The sequence below is a fragment of the Triturus cristatus genome, chromosome 1_2, assembly GCF_964204655.1.
Source record: "Triturus cristatus chromosome 1_2, aTriCri1.1, whole genome shotgun sequence".
Lineage (NCBI taxonomy): Eukaryota > Metazoa > Chordata > Amphibia > Caudata > Salamandridae > Triturus > Triturus cristatus.
Window position 1 is genome coordinate 741,763,028 of NC_140580.1, and position 19,567 is coordinate 741,782,594.

Genomic DNA, 19,567 nt, shown 5'->3' on the forward strand with positions numbered 1-19,567 from the left:
TTTTAGCCCATGCCTTATCCTCTTTAATGCTCCAGCTGTCACGTCTTAGTCCTTAATGGAACCTCTGTATTCCATGAACCATTCTTCCCTTTCTCTCTCTGGGATTATTTTGCTCTCCTCAATGTACATACCCTGCCTTCTCTTTGGCCCATAGCAAACTTTTCTAATATTTTTCTGCTTACCTCTTTGCTATTTTGCACACGTCCTGCAAACAAATTGATCCATACTGATGTGTTGCCCTCCATGATTCCACTCCGTGAGCTGCCTATCTAATTTCTTGGAATTTAGCGACCACAATTTTGTGGCCTACATCAAAACTGCATCTTTCACTATCTAGACGTAACCTCACCTTCCTTGACTATCCTGCCCTCTTCTTTGGCCTGCAGTGAGAATCCTCTTTAAGACTTTTTTTGGTCTCTCGGTGACCTGCTCATACAGTTCCCAAATCTCTCCTCCTCATTCCCTAAGGTGTCAATGAAGATCCTTCATAGCCCTTAATGTAGTGTCTATGAACACCACCCTGTTTGCTCACTTTTGTCTTCTGGTTGAATATAAATACCCTGTTGATTTCTCCACTAGCCCTTTGGTCCAAACTGGGCCAGCTGCATGGAAGCTTTATTTTGCACTCTTTAATCCCTTACCACGTAATTCAATACCCGTCTTTTCTTATTGCGTATTTATCATGGTGTCTGCAGGATTGCTTCTCAAGAGATCCCTTTCTTACTCGTTTCCATCTAAATTTGCCAAATCATTATGCCCTCCCACTTTTTCACCCATACCAGGATTGCTCCATAAGAACTTATCTTTTCTTTCCTTGACCTGATCTTACCCACCCCTTTATGAACTGGGCTACCCTCATTGTACCAAGCATCTTTTCGGTTTGTTCCATGAGGACTTCCTTTCTGATCCTCCTTCACATGTGCCAGACCACTCTTTTTGCTCCTTCTGCTCAGCTATTTGTGCCTTCACCGTGCATCTTGATCCTAACGCTGACTCTCCTCAGCCCAATTCTGTTTGCAGAAAGTATTCCCTGCAATCCCCTATGGCAGTACGACATGGCTCTGTGAGAACATCCTTTTGCCTTCAGTGACTCACTAGTTTTAGATAAGTGGGTAGAATTCTGCCTGGCAGACCTCTGATGCCACTTGCTTTGGATATCCGCCGTTCCCAATCCCAACTATGCTACAACGGTTTTGCCTATTCACGGCACATGGCATGGCTCGGAACCAAAGATCTGCAAAGACCTTACCATACAAAATGCAGCAAGGAGCTCGGATTAACAGCCAAATACACAGGCTGCAAGAAACACCGATCATCTGCTCCCACCTCATTGATAGAGCTGGTGATATAGTTTAATCTGCCTAACAAGGTATAACATTATTTCTATGTATTATGAAGTAATGTATAGTGTTCGAAATGTAGCTACAACGAATGTAACCTATACATGCTGTCCTTTCCATGTTCCTGATTTCTGAACAGATACCTGTGGAAAGGGGAAAGCACTATGGGCCATATGTATCAAAATCCTCTTTTGCGATTCTCAAATAGCGATTTTTTGCGAATCGCTATTTGAGAATCGCAAAATGCTATGTAAGTAGGATTTGCAATAAAATTTGTGAATCCTACATATTCCTTAATTGCGAATCTCAAATTGCGATTCGCAATTAAGGAATATCTCCCCATTCATTCCTATGGGCCTAGAGGCCCATAGGAATGAATGGGAAGACATTCTCACTGTGTGATTAGCAATTAGAGAATCGCAAATTGAGAATGCAATTTCAAGGGTGCAAGGGTGTCAAAAGGACACCCTGTTGCACCCCTGAAATAAGCATGGGTGCACATGTGGCGCACATACATGCCCTAAGGGCATGTATGTGCTTCACATTGCACTTTGAAAAATGCAAAAAAGTGCATTTTTCAAAGAAATCACAAATTACCACCAACTTGAAGTTGGTGGTAAATTGCGATTCCTTATGGCCAAATTGCACTTTTTTGGTGCATCTCACATTGCATTTAAGGAATCGCAAAATTTGCGATTCCTTAAATGCAATTGCAAAATAAGGAATCGCAAATTTTGCGATTCCTTATTTTGCACGTAGATTTGCCTTCATACATACCACTTAGCAAAATTGCGATTGCAACCCCGAAATTCTGCGAATTTCGGCGTTTGCGATCGCAATTTTGCTTGATACATATGGCCCCAAATTCTTTTGAATTGTCTCTGGGTGCATTACAGCGATCAAAGTAAATATACATTTCATAAGTATATCACAAATAAAATATCCAATTGTACAGATAGGTATAATCACATATTAAGAATTCCACTTCACACACTTTAAAGACGACCAATATTAAATTAAAGTGCTGTCAAGTCTTTTCACTAAAATGCAGTTAAAAAAGAAGTGTTGTGTTCTAAAAGTTACCTCTTTATTTCTAGAATTACCAGAGGCAGTGCGTTTAAAAGAATGCAGCATGTCCCTAGTTCCTGCCACCAGTACGTGGTCAGGCAGTGACCTCTGCCTTCCGTGCTCAGCACACAAGAAGGTGTCTCTCCCCTCGCTGCCCTAACCTTGTCCGCATTTCTGCGGTCAAGGTCACCAGAGGCGTGTTCCGCAGCTAGCACAGAATTCCACACAAGAAGTGGAGTGGTCACGGGCCAGGGCTTGGAATCTCACAGGGAAGAAGGTTGTTTAAACGTGGTTATCTTTCCTTACTCAAAGGATGCCATATCTAGGATAATGTATGCCTTGTCATATGTATCACTCATCCCAAAGTGGTGGCTTCTTTTTATGATTCTTGATAAAAAAGGACCCAATCCAAGATGGGGATTATTGTTTTCTTGTGATGTCATTTCCTGTTTATAGCATACACGAGGTGCGCTGATAAATGAAATATGCTTTTTAATTGCATTTAGTTCCCTTATTTTCATTCACCTGCATAACCCACTTGCTATCATCTTTGGTCCTGATTTTTACTCTACTTAGTAGCTGAATTCCTGCCTGAATGTTTGGATTCTCGAAGATCTATGTAGGGTTCTTCTACAACTCTGGCTCAGGGGACTATTATTATGTTGCTTATCTAAATATACATTTATTCATCATCTTCAATCAATGAATAAAAAACTATGAAGATTGCAAAGGAGGTTTTTCTGCCCTTTGTGGTACCTTCTTGAGGAAACATTTGGCACCATTCATGGCTATAATAAGTGCAGCATGGTGCCATGGCTCCTGGTAAGAGCAACCCTTTCTTTAGACAATCAAGAAGGAAACTTGATTGGCTTTCACAATGTCCAGTCCTTGACAGAAATTGACAGATGGAAAGTATGTTGTTTTAAATAGCTGCAGTGCCCTATTGCTGCATATATGACAGCATATATATGAGAGATCAGCAGTACTGGCTTTAGTCACTTCCTCCTGATGTGACTATATAAAAGACGGAAGTGAAGTACTGACTCTTCTTCACAACAATCTGCTCAGCTGCCAGATAACAAACTCCAGTACCCCTAATCTTTGGCATACCTGGCATGGAAGAGTACTCAAAACATATAATTCAGATAAAAAAATTTCATGTTCAAATCCAGGTATGACTTTCTACCAGTTAAATAGCATGGTTAGGTCAAAGTCGAGGACACACAGCTGTCAACTATCCTTTTTGCCCACTGGCATTCTGAATGGGTGGCAGATCCTTCTCCTACGTCGCAGCCAAGACCTGGAATGAACTCCTCCTCAGCATCAGACGAAGCCCTACACTGCAAGTCTTCAGAAAGGACCTCAAGACCTGGCTCTTAGGATGGCCTTGGAGCTGCCCGCCCCCCCCCCCCCCCAGCGCCTTGAGACCCTTACGGGTGAGTAGTGCACTCTATAAATCCCTGATTGATTGATTGATTGATTGATTCCGTTGCTTTTCAAATAAATAGCATTACGCTGCTGTCCTGGAAATATTCAGCAAGTTGAACTCCACTGCGAGGACAGTAAATGAGCTGCTTCCACTTAGCCAAGCCCTGAAACCCCTTTGATCTTAGCTCCAATGAAAGACGGAGGGGCAGGAATCCCTTGGGGTCAGGAAAGAAATTGTTTCAGTGACTGAATTAACTTTTGGAGTAAGCTCAAGATTGACAACTGCCCCCTGCGCATGCTCCCACTTCCAACCCACTCCAAGAGTTCTATACAAAACAAAGTGGATGCCACTGCCTGGGCCCTATAGTATTCACAAATCTGGTTTATTTCACTCCCTATGCTCCCCTGACAAGCTACATGTTAATCCTTAAAATATCCTTCTTAAGATGACTATAGACGCGTAGATGGACATTCCAGTGGCCCCTTTCTTGGAAGTGAAAGCCAAGGTATTCAAATTTACTAACGCTGTCAGTAGGCTTTCCATTCATCATGATTTATCGATTAACCTTTTTTACTGTGGGTTGAGGAACATATATTTAATGTGCCATAATAATTACTAGCAGTTTGAAAATGGAGCAAAAGCAGGAGAAAATATAGGTAAACCCTATAGAGAAGTAAAACTGAAACATCAGAGGCAAATCGCTAAATCATACGCAGGACCTCTAGACTTGATGGCATTGTGCTGTGCATTCAATAGGTAGGAATGAATAATAAACCAAGAATCGTTTTGAGCCAGAATGTAACTCTGTCTGACATCTTGGCTTCTGCAGACGTTCTCTGATTGTTCCAAGTTCTTGTCATATCTCACTTAGCCATATATTTTCCCCTGCAAGGAGAAAAAAATCTGAAGTAAAGATATGTCAACAAATTGTCCTATAAAATTATGCAATACTAGATTTCTGCCTACCTTATCAATGGTCGACAAAGGCCAGTAGACAAAAGCTTTAATAATATAGCAATAATCATGTCAAATAATCTTGTGAAAATGCAACCCACCTTGTTTATCCACTACAAAACCTTGTATTGGCATCAATTAATTGCTATTCTGAGCAAGCCAATGAGTAAGTAGTTCGAGAACCATATTTACCAAGGTTTTGATTTGAGTGTCAATTAGAGAAATGCCCTTATAGTTACTAGAGAACTATTGTGAACCTTTCATATAAATTGTGAGGATCAATGTTTAATTCCAGCAATCCGGGAGTGAACCTCACTGAGCAACTGCATTAGCCAATACTAGAAAAAAGTTGAAGTTCTATATCTCCTGCTTTCTGTGAAAAGTCAACAAGGATCTATAATCCCGGTTCTTGCTCATGGACTAAGAGAAAATTGTCTGAATGCTTTCAGTATTTACTGTGTAATTCAGGGGAAGCTGATGATGATACGGTAATATGGTTTTGTGGGCAGCAAAATACACTAAAATACTCAAACCAAACTTGTTCATTAATATGTAATCAATGATTATGGGCCCAAAATTATTACTATAACCAATGAACTTCCAAAGCGCCGACTGTCCCTTGAGTCAGCAGAAGACTTTAGTGGTTGCCAGATCTAGTCCTCAAAGTTAGTTTTTGATGGTTTGACCATATATTCATAAGCACCTTCCAAGGTACAAATTATACAATTATTGGCCCCTAGCGAAGGGTGTTGATAAAGATTTGTTTTAGCACTCAGGCAATGCTCTTGGACCAATGCAATTTCAGTCCAATTTTGTAGGACCCTTGAGAGACAGACTTGGAAAAGTGGGTTGACAATTTACTCATTAGTTCTTTATGAGTGATTATTGTAACTATTGGCCCATTCCCCTAATCATTGAGGACAATTGCCTCCTGTTGATGGTGGATATTATGTATAGCTACGGTAATATATTTAATATTTGATAAGACAATTTGAACTTGAGACTTCCAACACAATGGATTGTTTTACTGTATAGCCATTTTTGAAGCTGTAAGGAAAATTTATTATTTGACATCAACCCTGTCACTAGAGAATTTTCAGCCATCCTCAACTTGATTTAGACATCCAGAAGGCCTGTCATTTACAAATGTTTGATTGCAAGAAGATACTTTCTAATAAAATTGAATAGCAATGATAAACAAAATCTAATCCAATGATATATATGTGTGATTATATCACATCAGGGTTGACCTCACAAACACGTTCTTTGTAATTGAGTAATATCCCATGATTTTTGCAATTTTCATACAAGTTGTACTTGAAAGTATGTTGTTTGAAATTGCATAATTTTCTTTGTTCATTGTTAAACCTCTTCTGGGTGGACACCATAACATTCTTCCTAGGACGAGAATACTTATGTTTGTTGCGTCACATGCATTAAGGAGCATTTCTATAACAGTACTGTACGTTACCTGCATTGACCCAACTTGGACACCAAACCTACAGTATTATACAGCACACACCGAAAGTTGAAAACATTTTAAAGTTTGTCTAGGCATGGTATTTTGTACTGGAAGGCTAATCATCCAGTGCAAAACCCATACTAGACAATATGTGCATACTTTTTGCTACAGTGCAAAGGTGAGTGCGTGGTTCCAGGCAGCCTAATTGTATGCCAACACTAGGGAGAGAGCACGACAATGCCATGTCTTAGTAGATATGGCTCTTTCTTACTCCTTCCCCCTCTCTCGCAAAGCAGGTCAGCAACGTTGGTTACTTCTCTGCGTTGCAAGACTTTTCCATAAATATACCCCTTAGTCACTAAAATTATAAACGATCTCTTACACTCTCATAACCCAAATTCTTGACTTAAAAGCCACCGGAACATAGGGGTATACCAAGAACAAAAGGATTTACTATATTTGTACAATGTAAATAAGGTGGGTTCACATACCTACTGAGCATATTCTGCTACAGTAACAATCTTAGTAAACTATTAACTACAAACCAATGAGATACATGTCTCTTTACATGATATATCCAATTGTCATTCACTGCATGCTACCGAATTTAATGGTATTGTACTATATCAAAAACACAAATGAATGAACTAATGGAAACATCGTGACAACCTGCCTCTTGTGATGTTGTAGGTATTATACTTCACTGCTTTCCTTTAATGATAGCAAGTTAATGATGCCGACTCAGCTAAGTAAGGTAACATCTTATACCGTCTGCAATGCTTCCACAGGGCACTCAACATCCAACAGAACACATTGAGCAGAACATTCCACATTCAGCAAACACAGACTTTGCATGCCTTCAGCTGGCTTTTTCAGAGCTCCCAAAAGTAATTCTAATAACACAGGCAAATATCCCAAAAAACACACGAGACAAACATCTTTTCATCCACCTAACACAGTCCAGTTCCGCCATTTAACTGGTTAAGACTTAGACAACCCACATAACATTCCAGCTTCCAACAGCACACTTAGCACCATAAAGCGACAATCCACAAAGGGTGTTTCATATCAGAACACCCTCCACTCTTCACATTCCACTCTTCAACATAAAACACCTGATGTATAGAGGGCAGCAATGCAATCACATACAACTCCACAAATGTCCCACATTTAAGCCCATGTACTATACAACTCAGCCCATGCTCCACCAAATGCTCATGCAAGCAGACGCAATCATCAATAACCAGATCTCACACAACATCCACTGCACACATTGCATCTTTTCACCCTGACTCTTACCACATCCATGAATATGCACATGCTCACCTACTGTTTCCTCAACCACAGCATCTCTCTTTTCTGGGACAGGCAGACAATTGGTCCAAATACAGAGCTCTGAAGATTATGTTAGAGATGGAGAAAGCAGAGATGAAAGAAAAGAGGAAATGGCAATGTTTCCTTGACCAGGGTCCTTAAAACATGACACCAACATGTCCTGTGTGTTTATGAGATGAAGGTGAGAGAAGAAGTACCTGTGATTAACCACACCCAATGTAGACTAGGTTACAGGGAGGTCAAGAATGAAACACCGAATGAAATATCTGGAACCCTTGACATTAAGAAGCAATGTACACAGAAGAAATTTTAGAACACTGGAACAGGGAATTAAAGGAACCTGGGAAAGGGAAAACAAGTACCCACCAAAGGTTCCAGAATAGTATGTCCTAGACACTAAAACTTTCCTCTAGTGCCGAAATTGTGAATCTTAAATGTACGAGATCAGACTCATGAAGCTCCTGACATCCAATTCCAGGCAAGAACAAAACGCCTACACTAGATCATCACTGTTACTCAAGCATCACACTAGGACTCAGAAAACTGATCACATTCTATCTGTACAGACGTGCAGCATCACTTGTATGAGGTCCATGCCAACTCACAAAGCTAACCATCAGGTGGTGTCATTCCATAGCATGAATTAGATTCAAATGGACTTCTTTAGAAGGACCTCCCTGGGAGCACCCACACCCTCTATAACGAATTTGCATTAGTTAAACCCACAATTACGTGCCTTAGTCAGGAATGCCAAGGCATAAAGAGGCCACGTTTGTGGAAAAAGCTGTTATTCACAATATATTCAGCATAACATATATTGTATAATAATAGAACAAAGTTTGTCCTTTGTTTTTACATATGCTTAGATCACCCCAACGTCATTTAAATCAAGCTAACACAGATACATATCGCTGGGCTGCAAACTCTACTATCCCACACATTAGGAATATGCCTGAACCTGCAAACCATGATAAAAAAGCACGGCACTGACTCCTGTTGGGTGTGGGTAGCAAGTTTAAAATACTCTGCATTGTATAAAGCCTCCATTTGCGCAATTTCCTGGGTACCTGCACAAAAGTGCATTCCGTTATGGGCCAGACAGGAAGTTGTATTGCACGTCGGCCCATTCCATTCAAAGTGCCATCCAGCCAGAGGCAGAACACTTTGAGTTGATTGCCCCAGAAGGACAGAGTTGGGGGCATATTTACTAGATACTTGTGGAGGACGGCATTACCCCGAAATTGATAATGCTGCGCTCTGTCAGTTTCAAAATGCAGGGATGCACCGTATTTACAAGAATGCGGCGCACCCCTGCGTTTCCCCTAGCGCTGGCACTAAAGAGGCTCCCTAGTGCCAGCGCAGGCACCCTTGCACCATGTTGCAAGTGTGCCTGCACTGCGGGGGTGATTGTTTATGTGCAGGAAGGGACACCTTCCTGCACAAGAACAATCTTTACAGGTTATTTGCTGTTTCTATGTGTGCTGAAGAATGCAGCACATGTGGAAGGAGCAATTTTGATACATGGAATCTCATAGATATCGTAATATGTAAAGTTTTTGCTATTGGTAGCCCACCCAATTAGAGAATGGGGATATAATAGATTCAATTGGTTATCCTAATTATGCCCTATGAGGAGGGATTTTATGTTGTTTTGCGTCCTATAAGATTTAGATTTTTCTTAATACTGTGTACCTGGAGGATACATTGTGAGAATGCTTTTGCTCAATAGAGTAGAATTTATTGATTATCTGGCAATTCATTGGTCAAGGTTAAAGATCCTGATTTTTTAATTTTTAAAGTTACAATAAAGGTAGCAGCCCTGACATATTTATTGTGACAAGCATATGTTAAAGGTAATAGTCATTTAGAGTAGGTTGTAACTACTCTTTATTAATGCCTACAGATAAGTATTTTGTTACATGAAATCTTGCAGATTAGTAGGCAAGGGCTTTGGTGTTAGTTAACATATCTGATAAACCGGAGGAAGATTTCACCTTGATAATTCTTGGTAGACCCTCGTAGGAGAGATATATCTTGTTCTGCCAACTGTACATTGTTTACATATTCATAATGTTTAACAGTATTCCTGATGGTTGCCACCTAGTGTGTAATTCAGTAGGCATGTCTTGCTTTTCGTGACACGTCAATAGTAAAGGCTTTAAGCCTTATTGATTCATTGGGAAATGTTATATCACATTCTATAGCTTTCACTGGGTTTTTATGAAACGATTTGACAAAGTCAGGAAGTCTGGCTTACTTATAGTGGAAAGTATGTGTTAAAGTCAGTAGTCTTGGGTGGACTCATAGTACACTGTGCTAAGGTCTACAGCTATTTTGTTGTATGGAATCTCACCGTTTACCTTAGTAGATAAGGGCTGTGATGATAACTGTTCCCTCAGAAAAGCATCAGGTAAAAGATTTGCATTAGTATTCTTATTGCTAGAATCTCTACCGAAGGCCTGACAGGGATAGTTGTCTCAGTATACAAATAAAGTTAGAGTGGATTAAGAGCCAACTCTTTCTTCCTCCCAAATTTTAAACTAACACTAACATATGGGTGTAGCTAAGCTTAGAAAACCAAAGTTCCAGTTACAACTATTTTGTTTTTTGTGTGGAGTTTTGTATCGCACGAACTTGACCTTAAAATATCAGGTATCAGAGCGCTTTACATGAGCACCAGTTTCGTTGCAGACGGATATATAATTTTTTGTTAGACACAGGGAGATTAAGTGATTTGCCCAGAATCACAAGATGTTGAGCGTCGTTGCCGAGATTCGTACCCGGTTCCCCAGCTTTGAGGTCAACTCTCTAGCCGTTAGGCCACATCCTCTCCCCAACTAGTGTATGTTGGATTAAATGCCCACACTTTCTGAAAACTACTCTGCTTCGGTGCTAGGGCTAGTGAGCCAGTACCTTACTTTTCCTTTTTCTCCTTTTATAACTCTTCTTTCATTTCTAACAATCTCCTTTTACTATTTTTGTTATTAAGAGCATACCACAGCTCTTCAGATACTGGTTATGGGCTGCCTGTCGGCTACTCATTTCATCTGCAGCACTCTGCATTCTGCACAGCCATTGCTGCAAAACAATGAGTCAGTGGGTGTATGAATAGAAGCATGACTTCATGGAATAAAATATAATTTTATTGATTTTTCAAATACTTCAAACAAGCCACCCTCTGACGCACTCTCCCACCCCCCACCCTACCCTCAACTGTGAGGACATTTGGCCAGCAGTTATACTCTTACTCGCCGTTGGCATGATGGATGAGTGCCAAAGTGCATGTATGAAGAATAATTGAGTGCCTAAAACCATCAATTACAGAAGAGTCACTTTCATTTATAGACAGACCTATTACCATTGCCTTTGCTTGCTTCAATTTCTTTGTAGATCAGTTAAAAGCATTAATTGTGCTTCAATGGCAATGTGCATTAGTAAGTCATCACTAGAGGAATGCAATGCAAGTTGATAGTGACTTGCACAAATATTATTATGGTTGAAATTGCAACAAATGACAATAATCAGCTTATAAGGTCCCTAAAATAGCAATAAAAGTGTCATTCAGCTGTGGTATTTTCTATGTCACTCAGTATTGGTTTGATTCAATTATTCGTGAAGAGTGTAGCCTGTTTTTGATTTCTTTGGATTGCAACCTTATCTCTCTTAGATGAGCCTATCTAGTCATGTTCCATGAAGGCCCAATTCACTTCTTGCAGCGTCACTTTTGGCTTGCTATACTTGCGATGGGATGCGTGGACTCCCAATTGAGTTTGCTTGTTGCCAAGTGCCTAGACCGTCAGGAGTGGCTGTTGGTGAAGTTGTATGGAACCCAAACCTGGATCACTTAATCCAAGCGTCTGAGTGGTCCTGCCTGCAGTGATTTCTCCCTATGGGTTGTATGTCAGCCATGCCTGCCACAAAGAGGAGTAGCAGAGGCTGTTTTTATCCCAGGGCCCATTTTTTATGGGGCTCATGCTGATACTGCTAAATCAAGATATGTTTCACAAAAGCAGTCTTTGCCTGCTTTTGTGATATATTATCGGTAAGGTAAGAACCCTTAACCTCCACTACGTCTTGCCATAAAACCGGAGCAGGGACCAGCAGCAGATATGTGCCCTGAGTTGCACAAAAGCTTCCAATAAACCTGATCTCAGCCCCTCATGGCTGGCTCCAAAGACTTCTAACTATCAGTGAAGGGATATGGAGTCCCAGTTGGGATGCAAACTCCTGAGTGACACACTAAAACGCTTACCATTGGGTGGAATTCTGCTTCTCTCATTAGATTGCTGACTGCAGCTCCTAGGCGTACCCTTTGAGGTCAGCTGCTTGCACTTTGATAAACTCTCTAGGTTACCAGCCCATACCAACCCATTGTACACAATCATACGCCTAGCTTCTTACACTACTGACACTAATAATGATGCTAAGTAGGGAAAGGTAATTATTATAGGTATATACATGTATCATCCTATATCTCCGGCATCGCTTCCAACCATGCTTATGCGCCAACACAAGATCTAACTATGTAACTGGAGTACACCTCCAAATCACTTGCACAACACCAACGTTATCAACAAATAGACCACACTATAGCATGGACACTCGAGCAGCCATACTCAACAAACTGAAGCTCCCAGCTATTAAAGCTAGAACGGGCATTTGCACGAGACAATGTAACTTGAAGCTGTATAAGTAGGCTTTTAAAGTGGCAAGTAACGTTACATTTCCACCGCATTAAATCATGGGACCATCTTCACAAAAATGTAGAATATGGTGACTTGAGTTGTTACTTATTAGGATACCCAGAATACACTTAGAGTTATTGTTAAGGGTAGAAAAACTCTATAAAGATGCTACAGAACAATGCAATCAAATTATTTTTAACCAATTCTTCTTAAATTTCCAAACAGAACAAAGCGCAATACTTCTTTGCTCTGCGACCTTAAAAAGTGTAACGTTCAACGAAGTTTGCAAGTTAACAGGCAACCATTTTCAAAGATCACATCATTTTATTTTTCGGGGCTTTTATCCTGCAGGCTGTTTTGCATTCACGTGTAACGAACTAGGAGGCACTAACAACCGCACTTCATCTCCTTAAACCCAGTGAGATATGAGAACAGCCCTGGCAATGAGACGGTCATCCGCAGGGGTGGGAATCCTGGAGTGGCTGGCATGCATAATCACAATGAAAGGAAGGATTTGCAGCAGCGTACCTCTGGGACATCTTGTGAGACGCACATCCCATTAAGCTAACAATGTTTCAGCCCCTTTGACAAACAGCAGCAAAAGTTTCTTTGACTGAGGGAGGTCTGGAGATCTGAGCAGAACATTAGCACTTGCAGTGCAGGCTTTTTTTAATGAAACGTGCCGGCTCTGCAGACACTTAGCTCCTTTACGGATGTCAAGATTCAATTGCTCACAACTTTGGGAAATAAAAAGTCTAGCAGCCGACGCTGGCGAAGAGCTGTTTGTCGTGGAGAAGCAGTCTGTTAACATCTTATTTCCGAAAGCAAATTGCTTTAGTCGCATAACAACACACTCTTCAAACAAACAAAGTCTGAAAGATAGGCCAGGCACGTTAAACCCAGCCAATAGCGTTCAAAACTTCTTTTACAAGATTTAAATAAATTCAATTTTATTTAATTTACTCATTTTCCCACTTTAAATAAAATATGTAAATGTTGTTCCTTTATCATTAAAAAGTTATTAAAAAGGTAAAATATTTTGATCACTCTTGAATATACGCCTTCTACCTGTTCACCTGTTTTTTTTCTTCTTTTCTTGCTTCTAACAATGGATTTTAGCCTGTTCCTCTCCACTCCTTTCTCTTCTGGTGATCCCCCTTTCGGAACTCCATTCATCTTCCATGTCCGTGAGAACAGCTTATTTACCGTTGTTGTAGCGTTAACATGTTGGACCCCCTTTAATTTGAACTATCATTTGTCTAATTTTTCTCCTATCCCAGGCTAATCTTAGCTACTTTACCTAATCTCTATGGCCCTCCTTTGGATCTTGCTCTGTGCTGGAAAGGACTGGAATACTTAGAGGATGAGCAATTACCATATGAGGAAAGGGAAAAAGATAGTTGTTAACATACAATATTATGAATATCACTCAAAAGTCCTGTAGGAGAGTAGGATCTGCTTCTTATGGTTACCCCCACTTTTTGCTGATGTATCACTGTTTTCTACTTAGTCTGACTGGGATCCTGCTATCCAGGACCCCAGTCTTGCTGCTTTCTCCTCTACATTGACTGCATGTACTTTAGGTACGCTCCAGATTGGATTCTGGGGCACCCTTATAAGTCCCTAGTATATGGTATACTATGTACCCAGGGCATAGGTACCCCAGAGGGCTCCCAGGGGCTGCAGAATGTATTATGCCACCCCTGAGAGACCATTCAAACTGACACCACAGGTCCGCTACTGCAGCCTATGTAAGGTGGTGCATGCATCCCTTACTTAGATATAGGTTCACTATATCTATTCTAAATCACTGCACATATAAACCTATCAGTCACCCCTATGGCAGGCCTTATCAATCCTGAAGGCAGGATGCTGGGTTTTATGTGAGAGGGTGCTCCTGCATGAGCAGAGCCCCTCTGCAGCCTTCGGAACCTATTTTCCAGGGTTGTTTGTGATACAGCCAACCATATATATTTAAGTGCATTTTAACCTCGTGGTAAATGCTAACTTTAAAACGTCTGCTTATAAACATGTCGTGTTTGGTGTCAAACACCTTGGAATCATACCTCCCTGCCAGTAACTGGCAGGGGAGGTATGATTCCACCCTTCTAGAGGGACTTATGTGAAACACCGGTACACCCGGTTCCAGCTTTCTTGGCCTGGGCATCACAAAATGGATGCTGCCAGCCACAGACACGAGTCTGCCCTCCTGCTGCTGAGCTGAGCTCAAGCACGGGAAGGCCGGACAATAGGTTTCCTGTCACAGGGAGGTGTGACCACCTGCCAGACAGGCTGTAGTGTATTGGGGCTGGGTGGGTGCATTCGGACAGTGTCAGAAAGTCTGCACTGGGGGCACATTTGGTCTCCCTCTGCACAGTCCAGCTCAAACCGGTTGCAGGAGCCATTTGCTACTGCTCGGGTGTGAAACTGGACAAAGGACATAGGTGTAGCCACCCTATGTCCTGACCACCCCATAGGTGAGTCCCCAGAGTTTGTCATACCCCTTCCTTGGGTATAAAATAGGAACCTGTTGTAATTTTACCACTTGGCACATTCCAAACCCCCCCCCCCTCTCTCTAACACAATGGTTTAACTTTAGAACCCTGACATGAAGCCTGCCTTAGAATGTTGAAGGCAGGACTTCAGAGTGTATGACCTGGCTGTTCTAGCAAGCTGAGGATGCAGATATTTATCTTATAATAAAGAAGATTCCTTCTTACCTGCGTTGGTTGCTTACTTCACTTTGGCGACGAGGAAAAGGGGCCGTGTCAGGGACGGCGCTGCATCCTCCCCTGTGTCATTTTAGCTTGCTGCTGAAGAAATCCATAAAGGTTGAAGAGCATTGGCTGGTGGCTGGAAAGCATCGACTAGCAAGACGGTGAGGCGCATTGATAATTACGGATGGAATGCCGTGAGAATATTAGGAAGATTGTATGCTGTGGTCATACTCGAGTTGAAGCGTTTGTGCCACTGGTGTATGACTTTGAGACGACGGATACTCCAGCCTGTGTGTAGCCAGGATATTGTCAACGTTGGCTGTGGCTTTTGCGAAGGCGAAGAGCGAATTAATGGTAGCAGAGCAAGGCTTCTATGGACGTTGTTGGTTCTGTCAGCGGAGCCGCTACTATCTTCTTTCCGGTTCAAGGAAGTGGGAGCATTGGGGAGGACAGCGCGACGGAAGAAATATTGAGGGCTGAAGGGGCACGTTGTTTTCGGTGCTCGCTTGTTGGGTCGTCAGAGATTGGCACGGCAACGCGGGTGAAGCAGCGGTCTGAGGTTTACCGATCGACAGCTCAGTAACTGAGTGGTTTCCACGAGTCAGCGCCGATCGACTTCCGCCTTGTCTGGTGTTTCTCAAGGACGTTGCAGCCTGCTCAGTTCTCCGTGCATCGATGATTTTGAGGGGAAGTCAGCGAAACGGGATTCGGTGCGAAGGCTGTACAGTCAGCGCTACGTGTTCAAACTCAGATTTGATGACTGGAAGTACCCGCCTCCGTCCATGAAGAGGCGTTTCTGAGGAACTGCTTCAGTAATAGAAAGAGGACTACACGGTGGTAGCCAGCTCTGTTCAATAGTAATATACACATTTTCAGGGAAATCACTGCTTTACCTTATATTAGGTGTTTATTTCATGGTGTGGTGCTTGCTTCATGTGTTAATTGCATAACCCCTTACTCTCTGTCATTCATCTTCATTCCTTAATTTTATTTATTCCTTTTCTACCCTCTGTTGAGTTCCTGTGGGGTGATTCTTTTTTTTTATTTTTTATTTTCAAGCACTGTTGAGTTCTGTACCGGTGGAGCAGTAAGTGTAGTACATAGTGGAGCTGAGTGAACCATGGCAGGCGCTGGAATGAGCCAACCACCCCCATTCTTAAACGAGCTAGGGGAGCCAGATATCCCATGGAGAAGGTGGGAAGGCATTTTCAAATCTTACTTGATAGCTATAGGTGGCGGCAATTTTTCAAATGTAAGGAAGCAACACATTCTGTTGCATAATCTGGGGGTTCATGGCAGAAAAGTTTATGAAGATATCACAGGGAGATTAGTGGACGACGAACCCCTGGAGGAGGATGAAGGTGTAGATGTCTATGAATATACGTTGAGGAAGTTGGAGGCACATTTCAAGGTGAAAATAAATGTGGTTCTTGAAAGGCACACATTTTTTAAGAGGAATCAAAGGAAGGAAGAGAAGGTTGCTTCCTATGTAGCGGTGTTGCGGGGTATGGCAGCAACTTGTGAGTTTGGGGCTCTCACGGACTCTTTTATAAGGGACCAACTGGTGAGATGCACTAATGATGGGAAGGTTCAGGAAGAACTACTTACACGTAACCCGGATCTTGAGGAGGCTATTAATATAGCCAAAGGGTTGGAACACACAGCACAATGCATGAAAGAAATGAGAATTGGGGAGGCAGGAAGAGAGAAGTCAGAGTCGAAAGACTTGCCTAGTACGGAGGCTGTTTGTATAGTGGACAACAAATACAAAGAGGTATCAGGTAAAAAGACAGGTAGTTTGCAGTGTTTCAGATGCGGTAGCCATAATCATTTGGCAAACAATTGGAAATGTCCAGCTAGGAATATTGTGTGTAGAAAATGCAACAAAAAAGGGCATTTTTCCAAGGTGTGTAACGTATTCACTCCTAAGGTTCATGTGGTGGAACATAATGAGGCAGAAGACGGGGAGGAAAAGAGTTTTATTTTTCAGATTGAGGGGGAGAGCACGGAAGCAAATACCTCGTATCCCACATGTGAGATTAAGTTGGATGGGGAATCTTTTAAAATGTATGCTGATTCATGTTCTCCTTTTACATTGGTGGAAAAGAGTGTGTTTGATAAGAAGTTTTCTAAAAATAATGTCAAGTTTGAAACAGCAGACATTGCTCCCTCAGGTTACAACAGGGTTCCCATACCTTTGGAAGGGATGGTAAGGATGAGAATTTCATTCAAGGATAGGCACACGGTAGGAAAGGTATACATTACTAGTGAAGGATCAAGTCTGTTGGGATGGAAACATCAGAAGGAGCTTGGTATTAAACTTGACCCCAACAATAGTGAGCAGGTACTACTCATTGATCCCACAGAGGTGGGTGCAGATTGGATTAAGAGTTATCCAGAAGTGTTCAATGAAGAGCTGGGCCTGCTTAGGAATTATATGCACAAAATAGTGTTAAAAGAAGGAGCAATACCAGTGGTTCACAGAACACGATCAATCCCCTTACTAATGAGAGAACCCTTAAAGTTGGAGTTAGAAAAATTGGTTAAACAAGGGGTCATTCAGGAGATTGAGAGTTCAGCATGGTTGGCACCCATTGTCATCACGACCAAGGATGGGGGAAAGAGCATTAGGCTCTGTGTGGATTTGAGAACATTGAATGGTAACATTATAGTGGATAGACATCCATTACCTAGGATCAATGAGATGCTGAGCACTTTGCAGGGAGCGAAAGTGTTTAGTGTTCTGGATTTATCATCTGCCTATTATCAAATCAAGCTTCATCCAGAATGCCAACCTTTGACAGCCTTTACCACTCCATTTGGCAATTACAAATTTTTAAGAATGCCATTTGGACTGGCGTCGGCGGCTTCTGCTTTTCAGAGAGTGATGTAACATGTTATCAAAGATTGTCCTAAGTCAATGTGTTTCCAAGATGACATTCTTATTTATGGGTCAAATGATGGGGAACATAATGAAAATGTTGAGAGGGTGTTGAAAAGATTGAAAGAGGTGGGTTTCACCACGAGGGAAAGCAAATGTAAGGTAGGAGTTACATCGGTTGATTACTTGGGACACTTAATTTCTGGAGAAGGGAACAAGCCAAAAAATTATCTGGTGGAAGCTGTGAGGAGAGCACCCACACCAACGAATAAAGAAGTGGTGCTTTCATTTCTAGGCCTAGCAGAATATATGTCAAAGTTTATCAAGAACTTTGCCATGATTGCACAACCTTTGAGAGATCTGATAAAAAAAAACATGGAGTTCATTTGGAGTAAGGAACAAGAAGGAGCGTGGGAAAACATAAAGGCGGCCATCGCTGCAGCTCCATACATTGGAAATTTTGATGTGAACAAAGACACAATCATCTCCACGGATGCCAGTAATAAAGGAATAGGGGAAATGCTATCACAAAGAGAAAATGAGAACATTAAGGTGGTGGCTTTTGCTTCAAGAACTTTATCAGCAGCAGAATCCAACTATTCGACAATAGAAAAGGAGGCGTTGGGAGTGTTTTGGGCAATCAAGCATTTCAGTTTTTATGTGTGGGGCATGCCTTTTGAAATATACACTGACCACAAACCTTTAGTCAGTTTGTTGGGTAATAAGGACATGGAGAATATGACGCCACGTATTGCTAAATGGGTCCTGGGTCTACAGGGTTTCAACTTCAAAATGGGTTTTGTTCCGGGACAACAAAACAAAGTTGCTGATTTCCTTTCTAGGGCACCTGTAGGAAGACAGGACGAGGAAGCCATTGGTAAAGAGAGGGTGATGGAAGTAAAGATACCCGCAGTAACGAGAGAGTTGTGGGACCTTCACTCCGATCAGGACAACATCCTGAGTAAAGTCAAGTCTTATGTAATCCAAGGATGGCCCAACAAGTGCAAAGATCTTCCGGGAGATATTCAGCCATTTTGGAATGTGCGAAATGACTTGTCAACGGAAGGAAGATTACTGCTTAAGTCTGGGAAAATTGTCCCTCCCGAGGGCTTAAGAAGCAAAATTATTGAGCTTACCCATGAGGGGCACATGGGTAGGAGCATGTGTAAGGCAAAATTGAGAGCTGATTACTGGTTCCCAGGAATGGATCAGTTAATGGAAGATAAGGTGAAGGACTGCTATTCCTGCGGCATCAGTGACAAGTCAAGATGCATTAGGCGTTCACCTCTCATACCGGTTGAAATCCCAAGGGTCCCTTGGGACAAGTTAGGATTGGACATCACAGGTCCAATACGAGCCAAGGGACCTCATGAGTGGTACCTGTTGGTGCTTATTGACTATTTCTCAAATTGGATCTCTTGTAAATTTGTGAATACCATCAATACCAAATCACTTATAGACTTCATGAGTGAGGTATTTTCTAAAGAGGGCATTCCCTCCACCATGGTCACAGATAATGGGGTTCAATTCGTTTCAGAGGAGATGAAAGAGTTCCTGAAAGACATGTCCATATCCCATGTGCGTACCCCGTTGTACTGTCCCAAGGCCAATGGGAAGGTGGAGAGGGCTAATCGGATGTTGAAAGAGTGTATTCAACTGGCTGTCAAATCAGGGATGTCAATTGAGGCCGCCATTA